The sequence below is a fragment of the Narcine bancroftii genome, chromosome 11 (genome assembly GCF_036971445.1).
Source record: "Narcine bancroftii isolate sNarBan1 chromosome 11, sNarBan1.hap1, whole genome shotgun sequence".
Classification (NCBI taxonomy): domain Eukaryota; kingdom Metazoa; phylum Chordata; class Chondrichthyes; order Torpediniformes; family Narcinidae; genus Narcine; species Narcine bancroftii.
The window spans coordinates 70,672,481-70,696,590 of record NC_091479.1 but is presented as its reverse complement, the minus strand read 5'-3'; the positions used below and the strand labels follow the sequence as shown (position 1 = coordinate 70,696,590).

At 43.5% G+C, this 24,110-nt stretch overlaps 1 protein-coding gene across 2 annotated transcripts in view; it reads right to left on the bottom strand.

The window, feature by feature from the left end:
- The window catches only part of znf800a (zinc finger protein 800a), a 96,057-nt gene extending 71,971 nt beyond the window's left edge, over window positions 1–24,086 (bottom strand). For both annotated transcript variants that reach the window (XM_069903347.1, XM_069903348.1), the window contains exon 1: window positions 23,735–24,086. The gene's annotated coding sequence lies outside the window, so the exon portion shown is untranslated. The remainder of the gene's footprint in view (window positions 1–23,734) is intronic.
- Window positions 24,087–24,110: the final 24 nt, after the last annotated feature.

Below are 24,110 nucleotides of genomic sequence, written 5' to 3'. Positions count from 1 at the left end.
TCTATCAGAAGTTAACACCATGTTCCATGAGGAAACAAGGAGTGAAATGAATTGAACAAATGCACTGGATTTTAGAATTGTTTGGAAATAAACAAAGGGTACTATTGGTGGCAAATTACACCATGAACACAATGGAAAGACTTTACGTAGAGTTAGCTTTTCATGGCTGGAGAAGTTGGTTAACAGCTATTATTACTTATCACACTCACTTACATCCCTAATCTTTTGCAGCTTGTGGAGAACTGGTGGATGAACACAGCGGGGTTGGGTTATTGAAGCCTGTTCAACATCAAGACCATTGTCAAGGACCTCAGCAGAGACCTCTGTGGAAAAACTGAGTATTTTTGAAAGCGTTCTGTGAATTTCTGATTCTAATGAAGCGTGTGTTTATTTCAGAAGTTTTTGTCGTAATTCCTTGATGCTGAAAGCATCTTTGTTATTTCCATCACATATTCCTGGCTCAATATACTTGCTTAAACTTCATCTGAATTGTCACACAAATAACAAATTTCCACATTTGCTTGGGTCTATTTTTTTGCTCTATCTCTACAGTTCTGACTTCTTCTTTGGCTTGGCTTCGCGGACGAAGATTTATGGAGGGGGTAAAAAAAGTCCACGTCAGCTGCAGGCTCGTTTGTGGCTGACCAGTCCGATGCGGGACAGGCAGACACGATTGCAGCGGTTGCAAGGGAAAATTGGTTGGTTGGGGTTGGGTGTTGGGTTTTTCCTCCTTTGCCTTTTGTCAGTGAGGTGGGCTCTGCGGTCTTCTTCAAAGGAGGCTGCTGCCCGCCAAACTGTGAGGCGCCAAGATGCACGGTTTGAGGCGTTATCAGCCCACTGGCGGTGGTCAATGTGGCAGGCACCAAGAGATTTCTTTAGGCAGTCCTTATTTTAAATAGTTTTGAGATTCAATTAAATGAAATAATTACTGAAATGCAATCAGAAAACACTCTTGTTTTTAGTTTGTTTTAAATCACTTTTGCATCTGTAAAGATTCCAGTCACACTTATTTTGATTCTCAATAAGGTGTAAGAAAAAAATGCTGGATGTGGTTAGTAGTTCAGGCAGTACATGCAGAGGAAGAAACAAATTAAAATTTCAATATGATGACCTTCCATTATAATGACATTTCATGGACCCGATAAGTTTGTACTCTCTAAATTGCTAAATTTTCCATATTTTCCTTTTTAAATTTTTAATATTTCAGATTTACAGCATCTGCATTTTTCCCCCCAACCTTTTTTTTTATAAAATAATCACTGCCAAACATTAACTGCGGTTGCTTGTCCAAGAAGCAACCTGTGGCAGGAATAGGAAAGGAACTGGAAAATAAGATGCACACCGGTGAAAGTGGGAGACAATTTTAGATGGAAAGGCAATGGTGGAAAGGGGCCAAGTCTTTCACTACCTGTAAATGAAACAAGTAAAAGGACAGCATTCCGAATTGTGAGGCAGTTGAAAAACAGATGCAAATAGATTCAGCAAGCAGATGGAACTATGACAGGACCTGCCCAAAGATTTTCAGTTGAACCTCTAGTTTCTTAAACTGAAAGCCAAGCATCTCTTTGCCTTTTGAAATTCACCTGAAAATAAATGGGTATAGTCGATAGCAGGCGGAGCAAAGCAAAATAATGAAGGACTGGGGAGGCAGATGAGCAAAAGCAATTAAGGATCGAGAAAATGAAGTCATTAAAAACTAACTGATAGGTGGAATTATCAAAATGGCCAATATGACATAAGTTTCATCCTGAGATGAACAGAAGCAGAGCAATGTTGCTCTAAGTAGTCAGAGCATTGGTCAGAATACATGTAAAGTCATTGCTCAGATACCAGTGGGGCCTCTTAGAAAGGATATACTGACCTTGGATCTGAAAATAAATCATTGGGAGGACTCCAGAGATAAAGTTAAACTGTAACAAACATTTGGGTAATTTGGGTAACTTGCCTTGAGGCTGATATAATTTACAGTAACAAAGGAAACCGGCAAGGTGAAAGGCTACTTCATTGCCACCTTTGCAGGTGGTAACCTCATCAAAAGGAAAAAGACCTTCTGCAGTTTTGATGTGAGATGGTTGGGAACAAACTGTCTAAGAGCTAAGCTGTGAAATCGGAATGGAAGAATTCTTTCAACTTGGCCAGTCGAACGTCCAAGAGCCGATATATTTGGGAGCCTCACAGCAAAGTGGTGCATTAATGCATGATGCAGAGCTGATAAAGTGAACAAAGAGATTAGTGCAGATGAACAACAAGACATGTGTGGACAAATGGCTCGAAGGGCTTATTTCTGTTCTGTACAACTCTCTGACTCCAGAAAAAGTTCAGTGGGATTAAATGATCATAAGGCAAAGTTCTGCAGCTACAAGGACATACGGGGCTAAGCTAATGACGAAAAAAAAAATCACCTTGCAGATAATTAAACGACACTGCAAAGTAACCTCCTGAGTTTCTTCAGCATTTTTGTGTATTGAACCTTGTAAATCTCCTTTCATTCTCTCCAGCAGAGTTATTGAGTTGATATTATTAAGGTTAGTCTGAGGTATCAAGTCTGTCAGTATTATTGCAAGCTTCTGTTATTTTTTTTTAGTGACTTGCTTTGGGGGTGAGAACAGGATGCAAACACACAGATTTCATAACAACATTTTGATCTGACACGAGGCACCCAAGTCCAATCCATAAACAGAGTTAATGCTCTCAGTTAAGAACCAGACCATGGATTGCTTGCCTAAGGAGAAGACATCTGCTCAGAGAGAAGGTCATATGTTTATGACTCATGTTTTGGGAAATGGAAACTGAAACCAGTATTGATCAACCAAGTCATGTGATTGGGACACTTGAAGAAGCAGCATTCAGTATCATCCACCAGAGAAGTAACTTCATGTGAGATGGACACTGCTGTTGTAATTGTAATGGTCATTTTGATTTACCCTTGTCTGCGTAAATGAAGCAGGATCATTCCTGAATTTGGAGCGTGATAATTTTTATGGTCATTTTGTTTAAACCTTGCCTGAGTTCATGGAATTCACAAGTTTTGTAACCCCTAAGCAAAGAAGAGGGGAGTTGTGACAATCATTCATATGAAAGAACATTTCTCTGGACGCAACTCGATAAGGATTGGTGAGTTTTGAGAAGTCTCATGACTTAGTGTCTCACCTACTTTATAATTACATCTGAACAACAGTTTAAAGGTACTGAGTTTCAACACAGGATTTTTAAGACCGAACTTTGAATTGACTTTTCAGAATTGTGCCTATGCTATAATGGTTTGGGTATCACACACTCACACATACACATTTCTGCATAGTTGGGGTTAAGTTGAGATTTAAGTAAGCTGTTATATTATTAATAAAAATATTGTTTTAAAAATACCATCGTCTTTGAATTGTGTATTTCTACTGCTTCTGATCTTTGACATATCAGTAAGACCTTCCGGTAACAAGGAGAGGAGACCATAAGTTCTCATGTCACCTCTGAAAAGGTTAAGGCTGTAAATCATTAGGTACAGTACAGTCACAAAGGGCACAAGGTCAAGATTCAGTTTAGGATCATGCAAATTTCTGCAGCCTTGGAATTATGTAAAACAGATCAGCTCACAACGCTGTTACAGAACCAGAGACCGGGGTTCGAATCCAGCACTGTCTGTAAAGGAGTTTGTACATTCTCCTCATGTCTGCATGGGTTTCCTCCCACTCTTCAAAAACATACCAAGGGTGTAGGTCAATTGGGTCTAATTGGGAAGCACAGTCTCATGGACTGAAAGGACCTGTAATATTGAAATTTACATTTAAAATAACATTTTATGATTCCTGCGTTACCCATTGCTAAAGAAAGAATAAAGTTCATGTCATTTGTCAATAAAGATTATATTTTGAAAACATGCCTGAAGCACGATGAATGATGGATGCAATCAAATGGAAAGTTTCACACGTTACAGAAATAAGACAGACTGCATGCATCACGCAGGTGAAATAAAATTATGCTCTCCATATTCTCACCTTGTTAGTTATCTAGTTCTATATCTTCTGCTTGCATTTTGAAGAACCATACACTTTATGAATTAAGTCACTTTGTTTCATTATAAATTTGCCAATAATTTCAAATAACTAATTTTCTAGTTCTGGTAAGTTTAGGACAGTTTTAAATGATTTCACCCTCGTGGAAATTGAATCAAGAGACTTTAGATCAAGAATGTGCTTCATTCCATTATTTCACTCTCCCAGCTTCTAAAATGAATGAATGTTATTCTGCATTATGATCTTTTTATATTTTCTTATATTTTATCCTTTCTTAGAACATGGGAGAAGGCAATTTGACCCACCAAGAAAATGCTGGACACAAAATATTGCAATTTGCCCTATTAAACCACTCATTTCTCTTTAAGGTTGTTATGAACCATGTGTAACGAGCAGCAATAGAAGAACCAATCAGTGTTTAATTTTCTAACTCTTAAACTATAGTCTTAACTTTTAAATCATCCTTAACACTAAATCTATCCACAGCTCTGCACAGGTGTGCGTGTGTGTGTGCATGTGCGTGTGTGAGTCCAGGTCAAAATCCATAAAGTTACTTCAAAGTTCAGTCCTTTAAATTCAGTGTTGAAACGTAGGGCTTTGAAATTTGATGCTCAGAATTAATGATGAACTGATGGGAAGACTGGAGTTGTGGCTGCAACAGACCCACAAATTCTCCTTGCATTGCCTTTGAAGAAATGTCCACCCACACAAGCTATGGTCGCAAAACTCCTTGTCCTTTGATAGAGAAGACTCAAACTGGGAGGCCTCCACAGAGCTTCCAAGACCCTGGCACTGGTCTCTCCAAGAAACTTCACTGTTAATCACACTCAAAATAATGCAATTTGCTTCCCAAAAAAGATTCTCCTGGCCCAGGTCAATCCACTGAAAAGCCCCAGTCATTCATAGAGAATGCTTTGCTCTGAATTCCACAAAAATGACTGGTCACAAGAGCTGTTTCAAAAAGCTGCTTTCTCTTCAGCAGTCAGAATGATTCTCCCCTGCAAAATCACAATGTCTTTGCAAATGTATCAAATTCTGGAACAGACTGTGACAAACCTTCCCTCAGTTCTTCCGATGTGTTGAATTTTCACTGAGCTATGACTTGTATTGTGCTTGTGTGAAATGTTAAATGTTAACTGTGACTGTCCTGTCTATACTATCCCTTACATTGATAATCCCATTTTACTAAAACAGGAGCTCGTATAAAGGTGCAAACCTTAAATTCTAATTGTTTCCTCTGAACAAGAACCCTGAAAACTCCAGATTACAAATTTCAGGCTCACTTTGTTTTATTGAATTCTGTAACTCCAAAGAGAATCTTGAGGACTAATTCAATAAGTCTCACAGAAAATTAATTAGTTGGCAAAAAAACAGCACAGAATCAGGCCCTTAGCCCTAATGAGCCTCCATTGATTTCACTGGACAACCGAGAATTTGCTTGCTGAACACTAGATTTACCTTAAACCTTTCCTATCACGTACTGTTTTTTAGATATAACCTATTTCTGTGATGTCCTGTTTACTTCAAGCATTCAAAACCATGAAGTGCAATACATCATTGAAAATTCAATTTTCTGCATTTGCACTTAGACGTCTTCCCTGTTCTTGGTGCAGTCAGTGACGAACATGGTGAAAGGTTTCACCAGGTCATTGCGACCATGGAAAATCAGTATCAGGGGAACTGAAATCCATCAATGCTGGCTGACTAGTGTTGGACACTGACATGAGAGGCATCAGATGCTGAGTACAAACAAAAATCAGCGGCAAAACATTTTTAGGTTAGTTGAACTAACACAATATGTCAGCATTATTATGTGATTAAACATGCTAAATTCAATAAAAGTTAATTTAATATTTCTCCAACTTCCTGCGTGATACAGAAAATCTGAAAGTATCATCTTGAAGTTGCCTATCATAAATCCCAAGATTTTTTTCAGGAAGCAAACCTTCTGAAAAAAAATTTCAAGCGCCATTTATACTATTCACATTTTATTCTCCCCCACATGAACCCTCCCTAAATTCAACCACTGACCCATCCACCAGAGAAGTATGCAGTGGGCAGCTTACAAACCCAACGAACACATCTTTGGGATGAGGGTGGAAAACACAAGACCTGAAGACATAGAGAGGATGTGCAAACTCCACAAAGGCAGCACCTGCGGTCAGGATGATACCGGGCCACCGAGTTTGCAAAGCAACAGCTCCACCAGCCACTGCCCACACAACAGTTTTGGATTTGAAAGGTGTGTTAAACCTGAATTACTGCCCAAAGTCATTGAGTCTGAAATCTACCTGCAGAGTGGAAAAAAAATAATCAAAGGTAAGCAGAAGTATATTGTTGAAAAGCTCTTCATCTGAAACAAAAATAGAAAATGTTGTTGAGCTCAGCAAAAGCAGAAACTGTGAGGCATAGAACACAGCTGCTAGAAATCAGACATTTTTAAAAGTGCTGAAAATATCCTGTTCCTTGTGCAGCATCTGGTGGGCGATGAGTGCAGAGGTTTTGGCTCAAGAGGCTTTGACAAGAGGGATGAACGGGGGTTCAAGTAAAAGCAATCAAGGTCATTCAGCTCTTCAGAGAGCGCAGCTTAGCTCAAGGGAGGTCAGGTCAGAATGTTCCTTGTGCAGAATGTGGGAGGAAGGACACCATCCAATATCCCTGGTGACTACATCTGCAGCAGGTGCATCCAGCTGCAGCTCCTCAATAAATGTATTGAGGAACTGGAGCCGAAGTGCGATGAACTCAGGAAAATCCGAGCAGCAGGAAAGGTCATAAATTGCAGCAGTTGGTGACGTGGTCTCACCTAAGGTACAGGCTGCAGGAAGTTGAGTACAATTAGCAAAAGGAAAGGGAGAAGGCAGAAAGTGTTGAGTTCCCCTGTTGCCATTCCACTCAGTAACAAATATTCAGCAATGGATACTGCAGGGAGGGATGACCCATCAAAGGGTGGCAACTGCGGCCAGGTCATTGGCACGATGACGGAGGCTCAGCAGGGAAGGATGAAGTCAAGTAGATCAATAGTGATAGGACACTCCATGGTTAGGGGCTCAGATAACCATTTCTACTGATGCAAGATTTCAGAATGCTGTGTTTTCTTTTGGGTGGCAGGGTCCAGAATATCTCTGATCAGGAACAGGAGATTCTAAGAGTGGAGGGAGAGAAGTCGTAGTTAATATTGATACCACTGAGGTAGGTGTGGCCCTCCAGAATGAGCTCAGGGAGCCTGGCAGCAATCTTGAAAGCAGGAATTCCAGAGCTGTAATCTCAGGATTATCAACCATGCCATGTGCTAGTGAAGCAGGAAAACATAAGATGGTGCAGTTTAATGCATGACTAAAGAGCTGGTTCAGGAGGGAGAGATCCAGATATTTGGATTATTGGGCTCCATTCTAGGGCAGCTGAGACCTGTCCAAGCGTTCAAATACAGAACTGGCTGCCTTGGAGAAGACAGAGAGTAGAGGTGGAAGGGTGTTATTTGGGCTATAGGTATGTGATTAGTGGTGCTCCATGGGGATTGACGTTGGGACACCTGTTGTTTGTGATAATACATACACAACTGATGGGTGGATCAATGAGTATACAGATGGTTCAAAGACTGGTGGGGTTGTGGACAGAATATTATCAAACATCAGGATATAGATCAATTACTGTATAGATATCAGAGAAATGGCAGATGTCGTTTAATCCAGACAGGATTTTCACTTTGGGAGGTCAAATATAAGGGGGAATGTATACAATTAAAGGGAGGACTCTTAAAAGCATTGATTTGCAGAGGGATCTGGGGGTTCAGATCCATACCTTATCGAAAGTGACCATGCAGGTAGATAGGTCAGCAGGCCATTTCAGCCCATGACTACCTACCGGAGGTGTAGGCTAATTGGATGGCACAGACTCATGAGTCGAAATGGCCTGTAACCGTGCTGTATGTCTAAATTAAAAAGTTGGCCATCCCTGGTATGGTATAGTTGGCTTCATTTGGCAGGACAATGATTAAAAATGTAAGATGGTCACCTTAGTTAGGCCGCACTTGGAACACTGCGTGCAATTCTGGTCACTCCATTATAGGAAGGATGTGGAGCCATGAGAAAGGGTACAGAAGTGTTTTACTGGGATGTTGCCTGCATTAGAGTATGAGTTACGGGGAGAGGTTGGACAAGCTTTGGTTGTTTTCTCTGGAGTGCAGGAGGCTGGTGTGGGAGAGGTGGGGTGGTGGGTGGGGAGGTGACCTGATGGAGTTTTATAAATTCATGAGAGGCATTGATAGGGTTGACAGTCAAGAGTCTTTTCCCCAGGTTAAAAGCGTCACACACTGGAGAGCATGTTTAAGGTGAGGAGAGAGATGAACGGAGCTAATATTTTACACGGAGAACGGCAGGTGTCTGCAACAGGGTACCAGGAGTAGTGATGGAAGCAGATACAGTAGTCGCATTTAAGAGGCTTCTGGATTGACACAGGAATATGAAGGAATATCTATCAAGTGAAAGCAGAAGTTTGATTCGGACATCATTTTCAGCACAGACACGCGAGCCAAAAGGCCTGTTCCTGTGCAGTATTATTCTTGGTTTTAAGGATACAGTACTGATAAACTAGAATTAATGTATCATTTCAGTTTATTGTTTTAGTTCTCTGTTGTTAACCAAATTTAATTTCAGATCATGCACTGCCCTAAACTTAAACAACATTAGGATAAAATAATATTTTATGCTCAATGCTTTGAATCCACAGTAGGTGGAAGTAATAGAAATAAGCAATTTATTCCATTGGACATCTTTGATTCCTGGCTGCTTTGATTTGCAAACAGGCCATCATTGCTGGTTCAAATGAAACACCAGCTTGGATTTTTCAGAGAAAAGTTCACATTTCAACTTTCTCCCAACTCCCCTGAGGAAGCATCAGAAAATTTGGGATGTCTGAACACAGGCTTTATGGCCATGAACTTCCAAAACAGCATCATTCCAACTGAGAGCAAAGCATTTGTTTGTATTGCTTCTGAATGTCAGAAGCATTCACCATGTTGGCAATCGGTGAAACTAGAAAGTACAGTTCAGTTGGCTGTCAAAGCATTACACTCCACTGCTTGTGATGGGCCTTGTTTTTGCACCATCCAGCTCCCATCCATAGCCAGATTTACACTCACCCCGTCTGTCACACGGCCCTGCTGTACTCTAAAACTCATCCATGAATTTGGCTCCAACCTCACTGAAGAGGTTGCTGCCAGGAGATCAGCTGAAAGAAGACAACATGTCTCGGCCAAGTGTTCACTGGAGTCATAAAATTCAAGGCCCTTAATTTGACATGCTGCCAGAATGAGTATGGGAATTATTTTAAGTCAAATGAAGTGCATCTTTTTTGAATTTATGTCATCAATTTATCCTGATCTTTTGGATATAGCCCCATTTCCCAAAAACACAAAAAGGACCACTATAAATAAATATATGTAAGTAAATTATACAAAACCAAGAAACACTTTACAGTTTTGCATCGTGTATACAATTATTTTGCTTTAAGAGCAAAGACAATTCTATTTTTTTGATTTTCGATCTTTTGCAATAGTTTTATCTCTAATTTCATCTTGTTTAGAAAAATATACATAATGACTTAAGAATATTACTCATTATAATTCTGGCAAGGTGTTTAAGTAATTTCTCATCTTCTTGTATTGATTTACCCAGGCTGCATATGAAGAACTTCAAATTCCTGGGTGTCAACATCTCTGAGGATCTGTCCTGGAGCCTCCATCTTGATGAAATCACAAAGAAAGCTCGCCAGCGCCTATACATGGTGAGGTGCTTGAGAAGATTCGTTATGTCACTGAAAACTCTCGAAAACCTCTGCAGGTGTACCATGGAGAGCATTCCAGATGGTTGCATCACTGCCTGGTGTGCAGACGCCAACTCTCAGGACAAGAATAAGTTCCAGAGGATTGTTAACTCGTCCTGTGACATCACAGACACCAGACTTCACCGCATCGAGGAAGAGTGTAATTTTTCCAAACTAGTTGCAATATGAAATTTTCCTTATAATCCTCGTGATATAAATTACACCAGTTCTTAAAACGCATATTGCTTCACCTCCTCACACTCAATAGTTATGTGACGTTAAGTCATGTTTAATCTTACAGAAGGTTTGATGCTCAATATCAGATTTGAATTTCAATTTTCAAACACTGTGAGGACCCTTTTTGAATTTCAAAATCTTTGATTTGGTATTACTGCTGAGGTGTTGGCTAATAAGGTAATTTTTTACTGTGACAGGGAATTTTTTTCTCTTTTCTTTGCAAACAGCTTCGGTTTTGGGAGTGGAATTAGATTTACTTCTTATAATATATTACCTTAATATAAACTGCTTGATTAAGAATGCAGGGTACCATGGATGAAATTTTCAGTGTAGTGTTTTCTGATTTTTCTATTTTTTGACTTTTAATGTGTATTCTTAGGTACTCGGTATTTTTTTTTTTAAGGTGAATCTCAATTTCAAAAAAATATTGAAAAAGGAAGAAAAAATGTATTATTCCATCCTGGAGTGAAACATGAAAGCCTACAGTTAAAAGCACAATAATGCAAGAGGAACTCAGCAGATCCTGCAACATCCATTGGAGGTAAAGATATTTAGCCAACGTTTCTCGTATCTTTCTCAAGGCGTGAGAAAAGCATTTTGCTCAAACCTTGAAGGTTTGAAACGTCAGTTATATATCTTTACTTCCTATGGATGCTGTGTGACCTGCTGAGTTCCTCCAGCATTTATGTGCTTCACTCCATTCTTGTTTGCTGTTTGCCAGTATTCTTTATCCTGATGGGTCATAAAAACCAGACAGAGATTCAGAATACCTTTTCAACCACACCAGAGGACACTCGCTCTTTCTTCATGGGCAACCCGGTGGAGAAAAGAACGCCCACTGACACAACTGAAGGAGAAGAATATCAGTGCTTTATATGTCCTGAGAGGCATGAGAGGATTTGGTCTCCTCGACCAACTCTCCATCACTTCCCCCTGATATTACCTTTCCTTCATTTACAAATCAAACATTACTTGAAAACTTATCAATGATCTTTCCCTCTTAATGAATAAATATAGAAGGTACTGGCTGTAAACTGTAAATATTTTGCAGCAATGCATGAAATCCTCCTTACTATTTCTTTCTCAGAGGACCCATCATTTTACCACTCCAGTACACACTAACACACACACACACACACACTTTTGTATCTACCTTTATCCAACAATTACAGTCATTTTAGGTATCAACAGAAAATGTGAGATAAATATATGCCTGCAAAAATCGAAACTTTTGTGGAACAATATTCAAACAAAAATCTCTCTCATCAGAAATATCCAATGATACACAGGTCAAAGCAAAATCTATTGTTTTAATTATGAATGTATAATTTTCCTCCTCAAGCAAAGATGCAAATATATCCAGAAACACATTAAGTTATTTTTACATTGAGCCTCAAAATTAAAATTTATGAATTTATCTTTAACAAGTATTTAATGAAAAACTCTCGGGCAAGTATTGCTCAAGCAACAGTTAAAATATTCTATCAGTACAATTAATGGAATGATATGATGTACCTTTGGAAGCCAGATACACACATCACTTGTGCACAGTACAGATTTAACTCTTGAATCTCTTGGGGTGGGGGGAGGGGAGTGGGAAGATTATCAGCTTTGTACCTGGGGACTTGGGTAATAATGAAACCTTCAATTAAAAAAACTTTAATGAAGGCATTAAAGGATATAAACACCAAACGACTAAATTTAGTCATGTTATTATGAAATAGATCATTTTTGCGACTCACATTCAGCCACAGATTTGGACTTCAGTTTGATGAAAATAAAAATCCCACAAGGCCTTGGGTAATTTGTGACTACAAAATAAGTGAACGTACAAGTGCATTTCCAATATAAAACAGCAACTACATATCACACAGCACAACACACTTAACAGTCAGAGACTGTAACACAGCACCATCTATAGGAGTGATGTATACTAATGGAGTTTAATGAAGTAAAAGCACCACCTTTAATTTCAAAATAAACTTTATTCACTATAAAAACACAAAGGAAAGCAGTGCCGTCTTTCATATTCAGTGTTATATGGGCATATACATTTTGTTACTGTATGTTGTAACATTCATCATTTATTTTACTATAGCAAGCCCTTGCCACTAATGTGACCAATTTGGGTTACTACCCCTCTGACCTCAACCAACCATATGGACAACCCAACAAACCACGGGGCCACCATCACCTCCATCTCTGATAGTTCCAGAGTGTGGCAGCCCACACTGCTGTATGAATGTCAGTGTTGGCACATCACGTACTGCATTTCACACTAAACACAGTCAATGTTTCGACTTTAGTCTTCACTGTTGGCACGGGCACAAGGGTGGCAAGGTTGGCGAAGGGGTTAGCGCAACACCTTAACAGTGCCAGTGATCTAGACCGGACCGGGGTTTGAATCCCGCACTGTCTGTAAGGAGTTTGTATGTTCTCCCTATGTCTGCATGGGTTTTCTCCAGGGGCTCCAGTTTCCTCCAACCATTCAAAACGTACCAAGGATGTAAATTAATGTGGTATAAATTGGGTGGCATGGACTAATGGGCAGAAATGACCTACAGTTATTGTAATTTTGGAGTCCAGAATTCACAATCTTTACAGTCCATTGTCAATTAGCCAGAGCCCTTGTGCCCACAGTTTTGGTGGACTGCAACATTGTTTCTGGGATCAGTTACCGAAGGCGATCAGGAATGGGGTCTCCAGAGGCAGTGGATGGCATTGCTTGGGGGGAGTGGGGTGAGATCAGTCTGTGACCATGCGCATCTGTCTGCTGGCTCTTTTATCCTTCCTGTCCCGAAGTTGTGTGGGTCTCTTTCCTCACACGAACATTCCTGTTGCCGGTTTCCTCCTTTCAAACTCCTCCACCTTAGCCATTCCTCTGCTGCCATGTTGGCTCATCCTCAAACAAGGAGAGACTGCTGCCTTCTGTCTGTGCCATGACTCTTTTCTTCCCATTCTTAAAGGTCTCAATCTCCCCCCTCCCTCCTTGCTTTTCTCCAGCTTTTCAAAATTTCTTTCGTTCCTTAACTGTCTGCCACTTCTCTTCCATCCCTTCTACAGCTCCCTCCTCCATTGACTCCATTTTTTGGGTTCAGGCCTCGTGGCCGGGGTTAAAGAGTCAAAGGTGGGATCTAGTCTCAATCCCCGCTGGAGTCCCAGTCGCAGTGGAGGATGAAGTTGAAGGGGTGTTGACATCGCTGGGGGTGGGTGATGTTGGCAGCTCCCCCTCTTATTTCCTTTGCATAGGTACAGGCCAGTTTTGGGCAGGCCCTGTAGAGATGGCCTTCCCCACACAAATTGCAGCACTTGCTCTCTGCACAGTCCTTGGTCTGATGGCCTTCTTGTTACAGTTCATGAAGATGACTGAGCCATACTGGGTCTTCACATGCCCAGGTCCGTTGCGATTTTGGCACACCATGAGTTGTCCACCTTAGACCATGTACCCACTGTTCTCGCCAATGTCAAACGCTGAAAGTGGGTTGATGATGGAAACCTCGTTATCCACTCTGAGCATTACCTTTACTTGGCACTTGCTTATCCAAATGCCAGATTGTCTTTAATGTCAACACGGTTCCCTGTCCCCTTGGTGTAGTGGACCAGGAAGGTGAGAGCATACACAACTGGCACATGTGTTTAACCTGTGCACCATGACCCGAGGTTCCTGCTGCATTGGAAGGGTGAAGAGCAGTTGCACCTTCAACAGTGAGAGCGGAGCTCAGATCCCTTTCTCTTGGATGTTTTAGAGTATTTTCTGCCAGCCTGGTGGGCTCTTAAAGGTAATGTCGAAGTAACAGTGACCCAGAAAATCCAGTAGGCAGTCGATGTCCTTTACCTCAAGCTTCCACAACTCTGAGAGAACTTTCTTGATAAAGAGGTCTCTGTTGCAGGGATTCCTTTGCTTATATCCTTTGCTGTCACCCTGACAGTGTTGCGGATGCCGTCTCCTCCGAAGGAACTCATGGCCATGGCCATCCTTGCGTGGTGTTGGGCCTACTGCTACATTGGTACTCCAATCAACATGAATCAAACTCTGTCTCAGCAGTCAGATCACACTAGACAGTCACCTCTTCTTAATCAATCCCGAGGCATCCCCTTTCTCCTCCTTTCTGCGGGTACAGGTCCTCAGAGATCCGGCTGATACTACACTTGATCTTAGCCAGAGAAGTGAGAAAACGCCACCGAGCAAATCCAAAGAATTACAACACTAATACAATTATGCACTTTGGTAATATTTGCATTGCAGAATTAGCGACACCGTGAAATGAGCTGATCCAGTGTATCACAACACTATGAACAATTACCCAGGTATGTACAATACATTGAAAACATAACAAATTAAGTCCCCCATTAAGTGCACTCTCAATGACCAACTAACTGCTTCCTGATACCCAGTCTGAGGTTGAGCATAATCCACTTACCTCCAGACTTCAACACAACCTTTGTATGAACGTGGACCAAAGCCGTTAGCTGACATCAAGACAATATTTGAGTAAGTGTGCTTAAGGCGCTGGGCATCAACCAGACAATCACTCCAATGGTGTTTCAGTCAACCTCACATAATGAAAGAGGCTCCTAGTTTTTGGAGGTCAACCATTTCAGCCCTGTGACATCCTCGCCAGAGGTCCCTGGTCAAAACATTTTCAGCTGCTTCCTCCTTCCTATCAGAAGTGGGGAAGTTCACTAATCACTGCAAAATGTACAATTTCATTCTCAACAGTCCCTGCCTGCGTGCCGACACTGGCAAGTAACACATGTTATTTAAAGAGGAGACATTTTGGCCACTGACCCATGACATTGGATAGTATTACCATCACTGAGAGCACACCATCAGCATCCTTGGGTCACCACTGACCAAAAACTCAACTGAGGTACCACATAAATACCACTATTACAACATTGGGTTAGAGAGGATCCACTCAGCTCTGGCATCCCAAAGTCTTTCCTTTACATTTTATCAAGAAATAAAGGCATTACTTATAGCAAAGGCTCTGGGACCTGACAACTTACTGAATAATGGCAATAGTACTGAAGATTTGTACTCCATGCTCTTGGCCAACCTGTTCCAGTGCAGCTACAGTACTATAATGCCACCTACCCAACAATTTCCCAGATCTGTCTGATCCACAAGCAAGCCATTTACCGCTCCATTCATCCATCCTCAATCACCAGCAAAGTGATGGAAGGGATCATTTGATGGTGTTTAGTATGGATTCTGCCCGAGCCACTCAGCTCCTGACCTCATTACGTGTAGAAACATGGACAAAAAGAGTAGAACTCCAGAGGTGAAGTAAGAGCAATTCCCTGGACATCAAGGGAGCAACTAATCATTTGTAGCATCAGGGAGCTCCGGCTACACTGGATCAGAAGTAAAACTCTCTATCGATTGACATCATGCCTCCTGCAAAGGAAGATGATTGTGGTGATTGGAAATCCATCTCATCAGCCACATGACCTCTCTGCTGGAGTTCCTCTGGGTAGTGTCCCAGGGCAACCATCTTCTTCATCTTTTCAATATTTCACTTCTGAATTCAACAGCATTAAACCTTCCGAAGGTGAGTTTTACTGCTCTTTCCTGAATCAATGACACACAATAAGGAAGATTTCCTAAAAAAAAATGTCCCAGTCATGTCAACCGATGTTCAGAACTTAATCTTGCCTCACAATTCTTTTTAAACTTGAAAACAAAGCGTCTTCTTTTAGTGCCTGACCTTTATGGCAGCTTGAGCAAACAAAATCAGTACATAGCCACATCATCAAATAAGAAAGCAAAATATCTTGCCATTAAAAGTTACTTGTAATGATATCTTCCCCTCCCCCACAAAAAAAAAGGTACAAATTGTTATGAAGCAATAAGTCCTGAAGTACCAATGGAACACTGAACTCGATTCTTTGATGTTTAGTTTCACAAAGCCAGGAGGGCAATTTATTCAACGAATTACAACTGCTCCATCAGTTTTTGAGGTTGATTTCTTGCCCTCCACCCAGAAAAGTATGAAAGAAAGAACCAGTTTCACAATGATTCTGGTGGCCTCCAAGATCTACAAATAACATTGTCAATTTGGTTTATGCAGTGAGTGGTGTATCCAAACTTCTTGCCCTGTTGTGCCAAAAGACCTTTTTATACCAGTTCATTTTTCACTAGTTTTAACTTGTCCCCTCCTCCTTCTACAATAATTCATTCTCCAATATTTTGATTGCAATTCATTATTTTTCATTCTCTTGTGACATTGCATTTCAACAGTAATTTTCTATCTCTGATTTAGAAGATGAAGTTTCTTGACTTCTGTTGTCCTTGTTCAAATTTCCAACATTAGACAACCTTTTGGCTCACTCCCCCCCCCCCCCCCCCGCCCCCACAAGACATCTTGTTTGGTTTGACAGGATATGATACACCCATATTATATCTGTATCTTTAAGATGTGGAAAAGTTTTGGAAAGCTCGGAATTGAGACCCACTTGTGCCGGAGCTTTAGAATACCTGTTTAACATAATATTTGGTGTGGTGATCTGATCAGTCTTTGGTCACTGATGACCACTACAATGTTTATGGTGGTGGATCACCAAAGATTATGTCACTGATGGCATGGAGAGATGGTTAGAATCTTGCTGAATCTCACTGTCTGCCACTTACATAGTGCGTATTGTATTTGCTATCCATTGGACCAAGTTTGAATGTCGTCAATGTCTTCCTAGATATGAGCAAGGGCACACAGAATGATAGTAAGAGGTATCACTAATCAGAGGTTGGTTGAATCACCCACCTAAATAGCAGCAGAAAAATAGTCCAAAGGCCAAGTGGCTTATGCCTCAACTCCACAAAAACTTTCCAAGTTTTGTTTGAGGAAGGTCAAGGATGAATCAATGAAAGGTGATCAAGATTCTGCTCAACCAAGTCCTGGTGATGAGACAACAGAGCCCTAACCATCAAAATTATCATCTTTTGACTGGAGCCACAAAACTGTTTACCAGATCTTTTTAATGCTATTCTAATGCCAAGGGTTAGAGTTAGGATATCCATTGAATTTATCTTACCAGTCCACATTTACGGTCAAAGCAAAGCATCTGCAAGCGAATATGTGCCAGATGAGATCATTGTCAATGGCACCCATCAACACTTTGTTGATGATTGAGAGCAGAAAGATTGGGTCAAATAGTGTACTTTATAGAGCAAAGTTGAAGATACATATCCAACATTTCTGGCCTCAACTCTTCATCAAGGTACCTTGTTGAAGGTATGACTTTCTCCACAGAAATTGACAGACCTGAATAGTTCTAGAGTCTTACTTTAGAATTGCATTGCTCCTGCTTTTTTTTTTAGATAGGACATAACCAGGCAATTCTCACATTGCTGGGATGATGCCAAAGTGATAAAAGTGCAGGAAAAACTTGGTTAAATGCACAGTTACCTGGGTGGTGGAAATGCGACACTTTCTTATTGGGCAAAGCTGACTGAATGGGTGGCCATAACCAGGGCACTGCCATTGATTGAGATCAAATACCATTTTGAATTTGGCAAAAGTCAGCTGGTTTCTGTCAAGTCTCAAGAAGGCGGCAAAATGAATCATCACAAAAGCTTCATTCTTTTCTTGGCTGTCATATGTCAATTAGCATTGGATATTTTCTAACAGCTTGTTCTCCTGACGCCATTTACTAATTGCCCATTATCTATGTAATGGGGGGGGGGGGGTGGGGCAGAGGTGGAGAAGTTAGGAATAGGTTGTGCTGGGAGAAATCTGGGGCAGGGCATGATCAGAAAGCAGGAACTGGGTGGGTGGAGCCAGGAAAGGACATATCTGGATTAAGTGAGTCAATGAAACATGGGAGTAGTTAGGAATGAGGGAGGGAACGATGAAGAGAGGAAGGGGCTGGGATGGAGGGAAAGGAGAAGAAGAGAAGGAGAAAGAAAGATGGTTTGGGAATAAAAAGGGAAGGGAGTAGGAAGAGTAGAAGGAAAAAGGGGAAGTGCAGGAAAGCTGGAGGAAAAGCTGACAAGAGGAGCAGGGAAGATTAGAGAGGAAGAAGGAACAGAGAAGAAGAGCAGAGGAGAGAGGGAAGGAGAAAGAGGGGGAGGGTAGAGGATAAAAAAGGAGACATGATGAGAGGAAGAGAATGGGGAAAGAAGAGTGGGGAGGGCGATAGAGAGGGAATGGAAAGGAGGAGGGAGGAACGTGGAGGAGGGGAGAAAGTAAGAAGAGAGGGGAATAAGGAAGAGGTGGGCGGAAGAGAAGAGGAGGCAGGAAGAGCAGAATTGGATGGAATGGAGGAGAAAGGAACAGGGTAAGGAAGAGCAACAGCAGTGGAGGAAGGGGAAGGGACAGGTGGGATAGGAGAAAGATGGAGAGAAGGAAGTGAGAAACAAAAGGGAACGAGAAATGTATAAAAGTGGGTACGAAGTAAGAAAAGAGGTGGTGGAGGAAGCAAGGAGGTGAGTGTGAGGAAGAAAACTGTCAAAGAGATGAAGGAAAGCAGACAGAAATGAGAAGGACTGCTGGACAAAGTGTGAGTGAGGAAGGGAGAGAAAAACAGTGAGGAAGAAAGGCAGGATGGGGATGAATGAGGGACGAGGAAGGAGGAATAACTGTGGCGTTATAACTGTGGGATGGATAGAAAGGATGAGGAGGGGTGGAAGGCGAAAGTGTTGGAGGGAACAAAGGTCTGAAGTTGGGAGCAAAGGGATAGGGAGTGGGGAGGCGAGGGAGGAAAGTGTTGGTGAGTGAAGGAGGTAAAGTTATGGTGAGACTGTTAGGAAAAAAGGAAGTGACGAAGTCAGAGAGGGTGGGAAGATTCAGAGAGGGGTGGGGAATGACAGCAAGAAGGGAAAGGGCAGCAAAGAAAGGGGTGGCCATGTGAGTATGGGGACAAAGAGGGAGGGAATAAGGAAGGGATATTGAAAGGGCTTGAAAGAAGTGACAGCCATAACAAGGCAGGGAACAGTTAACTGTGCATTAGGAGGGGAGTAAATAGAGAGCTAGGGGAATAAATGGGCTAGGGAAGGAAGGAATAGAGGGAATTGCTGGAAGGTAGTCTACCTTGAGAACAGGAAGGTGAGAAGGAAGGATGCAACAGAACAGAAGAGTGGACAAGGAGTGAAAATTGCAGAACACTTATGGGCCCAAGGCTAATCATTTGACCCATTGTGGCTGCATGGCTGAGAAGGAGTTTCTGAACCTGGCCCCACCTTCCAAAGTATCTTATCTTGCTTGCTAGGACCAGGCCAATTCTGGATTAAAGAAAATCTACAACTCTTCCTGGGCTTGTTCGACGGGCCTACCAACATTGTCAAAATCCAAGCAGACTACATCAAATATTACTCTTCCTTATAAACCTCAAAAATCAAATCAATTTCTTTTGGTAAGATGGTGCTAGAAAAGGACATGGTGTATTTTGCTCAGTGCCTGATACAATTCCCTTTTTTGACTCACTTTATCCTTTATGTACTTTGTTATCCAGGAGGTTCTAGACATGCACTCCTGACACTTCCCCAGTGGCAACATGTATTCCCTGAAGCTCTTAGTTGCATCCAAATGAGCATTGAGTTCTACAGCATGGAAACAGGTCCTTTGGTTCAACTTCTCCTTGCCAACTGACCTAGTCCCATTTGCATGTATTCGAACCATATCCTTTCAAACCTTCCCTATATATGTACCTATCTGAATGTTTTTTGAACATTCCAAGTCCTGACCTCTAATACTTGCTCTAGCAGCTTGTTCTATATCGCCACTACCTTTTAAAGAAGGTACCCATCATATTCCTTTTAAATCCTTCCCCTCTCACCTTAAATCTATGTCCGTTAGTTTTACATTTCCTTACCCTTCATAATTTTATAAACACTACTAAGGTCCCCTCTGAGCTTCTTGCACGCCAAGGAGAAAATTCCCAGCCTATCTTCCCTCTTCTTGTAATTCAACCCTATCAGTATCATTCTTGTGAACCTTCACTGCATTGTTTCTAGTTTGATGATACAATTCTTACAGCTGGGTGCCCAGAATTGCACAAAATACTCCAAGTGTGGTTTCACTAACATCTTCGACAGTTATAACATGACATCCTTGTTCCTGTACACAACCCCCCTTAATGCCATTCTGGGCCCCAAACAGTCTGTCCAAGTGAAGCAGCATTTCACTTGCTAATCTACTGCATCCGGTGCTCCCACTCTGGTATCCTCTACATCAGAGAGACTGGACGCAGACTGGGAGATCATCACAATAGAGTGGATCTCCCAGTGGCCACCCATTTCAACTTTCAATCCCATTCCCTTGCCAACAGGACTGTCCATGGTCTCAGGTACTGCCAGACTAGGACCACCTGTAAACTGAAGGAACAATACCTCATCTTCTGACTGGGCACCCTCCAATGGGATGGTATTAATAATGATGGCATTAATAACCCCCCCCCCCCCCACACCACCACGTTTCCCCTGTCATCTCTCCATTCCCTGTCTCCTTTCACACAGACATGATAAATTCTACCTCATTCCTTATCACATCCAACTAACACGTTTTGTTGGTCTGGATTCCTCCTTCATTGTTTGAATTCTGAGACTTACTGATATACCCTGCTTCTGCCTTTTCTTTGAAGAAGGGCTCAGGCCCAAAATGTCAGTAATATATCTTTGTCTCCTATAGATGCTGGAAAGACCAGCTGAGTTCCTCCAGCATTTTGGTGTGTTTACTACAATCACAGCATCTGCAGCCTATCATGTTTCACTAAGCCCTAGCCAAAGGCAAGCGTGCCAAATACCTTCTTCACCAAAAATAATTTACCTTCAGTCTTGTATTCAATTCACTTTTGCTAAATTAGTTTTCAGTTTAGTAAAACTATCCTTGCCCTAATTTAGCATCTTTACTCCTTTCTATTTTCCAGAAATTGTCCTTTTCCATAACTCTACTGAAAATCCCTGAATTATGATCATTACTAAAAAAAAGTGTTTCCACCAGTTCTCCTTCTAGCTGCCCGGCTTCTTTTCCTAAAACTATCCATTTTCTTCCACAGTCGTTGGTCTTGTTATGTATTGGGCAATCAAGCAATTTGTGTCCTCCATACCTTCCACACAAATAGGTTATCCAAAATCTTCCCCAAGTAAACCCCCCGGTACTGGATTCATTCGAAAAGTAACACATTTTCTCTTCCATTTCTATAAATACACCTCATATTGTGAGGTTGCCTCTTTAAAGTGTTTTTTTTTCAAGTTCAACCAATACACCCAGTTTAATCTGTCCAATATATCATCCATCCTCAGAGTTATGACTGATCTTTAATCAATATTGCCACCAAATCATACCCAACATCTTCATCCTTTACTAGATTTCTTTCTAACTCATCTGAAACCAGAGCAGGGGTACAATGAGTGGAGGGGGAGGTGATGTAATGGGGGGGGGGGGGGTGTGATGGAGGGGGTGGTGTAATAGAAAGGGAGAGAAAAAAACAGGGTCAGGGCAGGCTTTAGTGGATGAAGTGGTTCAGAGAGGAAAGTTGGAGGGGTCAAGGATGGGGTGGGCTGGGGGGTGTGGAAATAAGGTCCACAGACCAGGAGCAAAGCAAAGGAGGCAATGGGACCAAACAGGGAGGGGAAGGCATGGATTGGAAAGGACAGGAAGGGAGAGAAAGGGGCAAAAAAGCCCCTGACTGATGAGTGGAATAATAGATTGGCAGGGTGGTGGGGAGGGTGCCTGGTGGGGGCAGTCTGGGTTGAGAGGGCAACAAGAATAGGGGCAATGGGGGGGGTCAAGAAAGTGGGCGAGGGTGGGACGAAGGGGAAGCACAGCCGATGGCTCGCAAATGGAAGAGATGTGGAGTGGTAACGGTGGGGTGAAGAGTAGTTTTGGGAGGGAGTGCGAACCCAGGTGGAGGGAAAGTTTAATGAGGGCCGGGTGGGAGAGGGGCGTTGGAGGGTTAAGCTGGCAAGGCAGGAGGTCGAGGGAGCAAGGCGGGGTGTAGGGCTCTGGCGATTTACGGTTGTGTTGGGGCGAGGGAGGCTCGGCACAGGTGACCGCGGCCGGTGCTCCTCCCTGGGCCGGGGCAGCGTGGCGCAATCGACAGCCGGCGGGACGTGAGGTCTGAACCCAGGCGAAGCCACCGCTAGGCGGGCAGAGGCCACTCGCTCCCCCCGCGGTCAACCCCCCCCCCCCCCCCCGGTCCCACCTGCCGCTCATTCAGAGTTTCAATTCTTGAGACCATCTAACATTTTTTTTAAAGGCAGCTGCCCGGCTCCGAGTGCGCGTCCGCCCGGCCATGATTCACCGCCGCCAGTGTCCATCGCCGGCAGGAAAAGTTGGAGAAAGGCCGCCCCCTTCCCCTTTCTCTGCCCACCCCCACCACCTCCGGCCGGCGGCAGGCGCAGAGAGCGCAGTGGAGCCGGTGGTCTCGGTGCCAGAGGTTTCGGCCGAAGGAGACCGCCTGGAGACGGGGAACCAGGTGTCCGTGGCGGAGCGGCGGCGACCGCCGCCGAGGCGCAGGGCAGAGGGGCGGCGGCGCCGTCAGGCTGCCTCCGCGGTTCCTTCTTCAACAAGGAGGGCGCGCAAGGCCACGGTCCGGTGGCGCAGCTTGCGATCCCGAGCCCCGTCTCCTCGCCGCCGCCGCCGCCCAGGCGCGTACAACAGCCTCCCTTCTCTCTTTTTCTTGCCTGTGGCACGATTTGCATCGCCCTATTATCCAAAGGGACACAGAGGGAGGGGGGCGGTGGACGGCCTTTAAGAGCGACTTTGGCAACAAAAAGAGAGAGGGGGAGGACTCGAATTTGGACCATTAAAAAGAGCAGATTAACTTGATCAAAGGCACAATTGAGGACGACCAAAAAACGTCAAGGTTTTGAGTGTGCGCCTAATGGTGCCCCACACGCTTGCAGTCCCTTCACCCGAGAGGGTTGGTGGCGCAAAGACAGGCAGACCTCAGCAGGGGACAAGACCTGCTGTGCACAGCAGCGAGAAGGGGAGCAGACTGGATTTGACGAAATAAACACCCCCGGCCGGCATCGACAGGAGGCCAGGACATTTCAACGCTTTCGGGGGTTTTTTTTTGAAATTTGCAACCACGCTTGAATTTGACAAACCCCCCCTCATCCTGCAAAGAAAGGCGGCTGGGAGTGCGTGAGCCAGGCTCGCACTGCTGAGCTGGCTGCCTGCTCCAAAGCGCTGTCCACTGCCTCCAAAAGAGGCAGCCTGGCGCACAACACCGGGGGCACCCCTTCCGCCTTTGCGCGCCTATCAAAGCCCCGAGGCTTGGAAACTAACGCCGAGGCAAGGTTGCGTGCGCCGTGTCCTTTGTGTTTAAATAGAAATTCAACCCCGGCTCTTTTTTTTTTGCAAAATTGCAAGAGGCCAGATTTTTTTAAAAAATAAACAGCGACCTTTCCTGCTCGCCTTCTTCTGAACAAATCCACTTTCTTTGCAACGCGTAAATATACATTGCAAACACAGGCTCGGGCAGATGCCTTTAGATTTTAATTCGTAAAACAACCCGGCGGCGCGCAGCCAGAAGAGCGCCCGCCGCGCTCGCCTCCTCTCCCCCTGCCCCTGTCCCTCTCTAGGACAGGAGCCCAGCCCCGGGGGCGCCATATTGTGCCAGCACGGAAATGCACAGCTCCTCAACTTCCAAGCGACCGCAGCGCGCAAATCAAAGCGCCCCCTCCCCCGGCCCCCGCCCGCCCGTTCGCCCAGTTTTCATACCTGGGAGCGGCGGCCCCGGCCGCCCGTGTGGCTCGGCTGCCTCCAAGCCTTTCTCTCCGGCTCAGTCCCCGGCCCCGGCTCCGTGGAGAAGCTGGTGCCGGCGCACTCGCTCGGGCGGAGTGTTGCTGGACCGACCGCTGGTGCTTTTGTCCACCCACCTCTCCTTCTCAGTGCGAGGTCGGTGGCGAACGATGAAGACAGAAAGGGAGGAGGGGAGAGAGAGACCCCTTCGCGGGCACACGCGCTTGACTCGAAAGTGTACTGCGCTCCTCTGGAGGGATGAGAGTAACACACTACTGAGTGGAGTATGTGTGGGGGGGAGCTGCTGGACTCCCGTCTGTCAAAGGATCCAGAGTAGGCAACTGGCTGGAGGCTA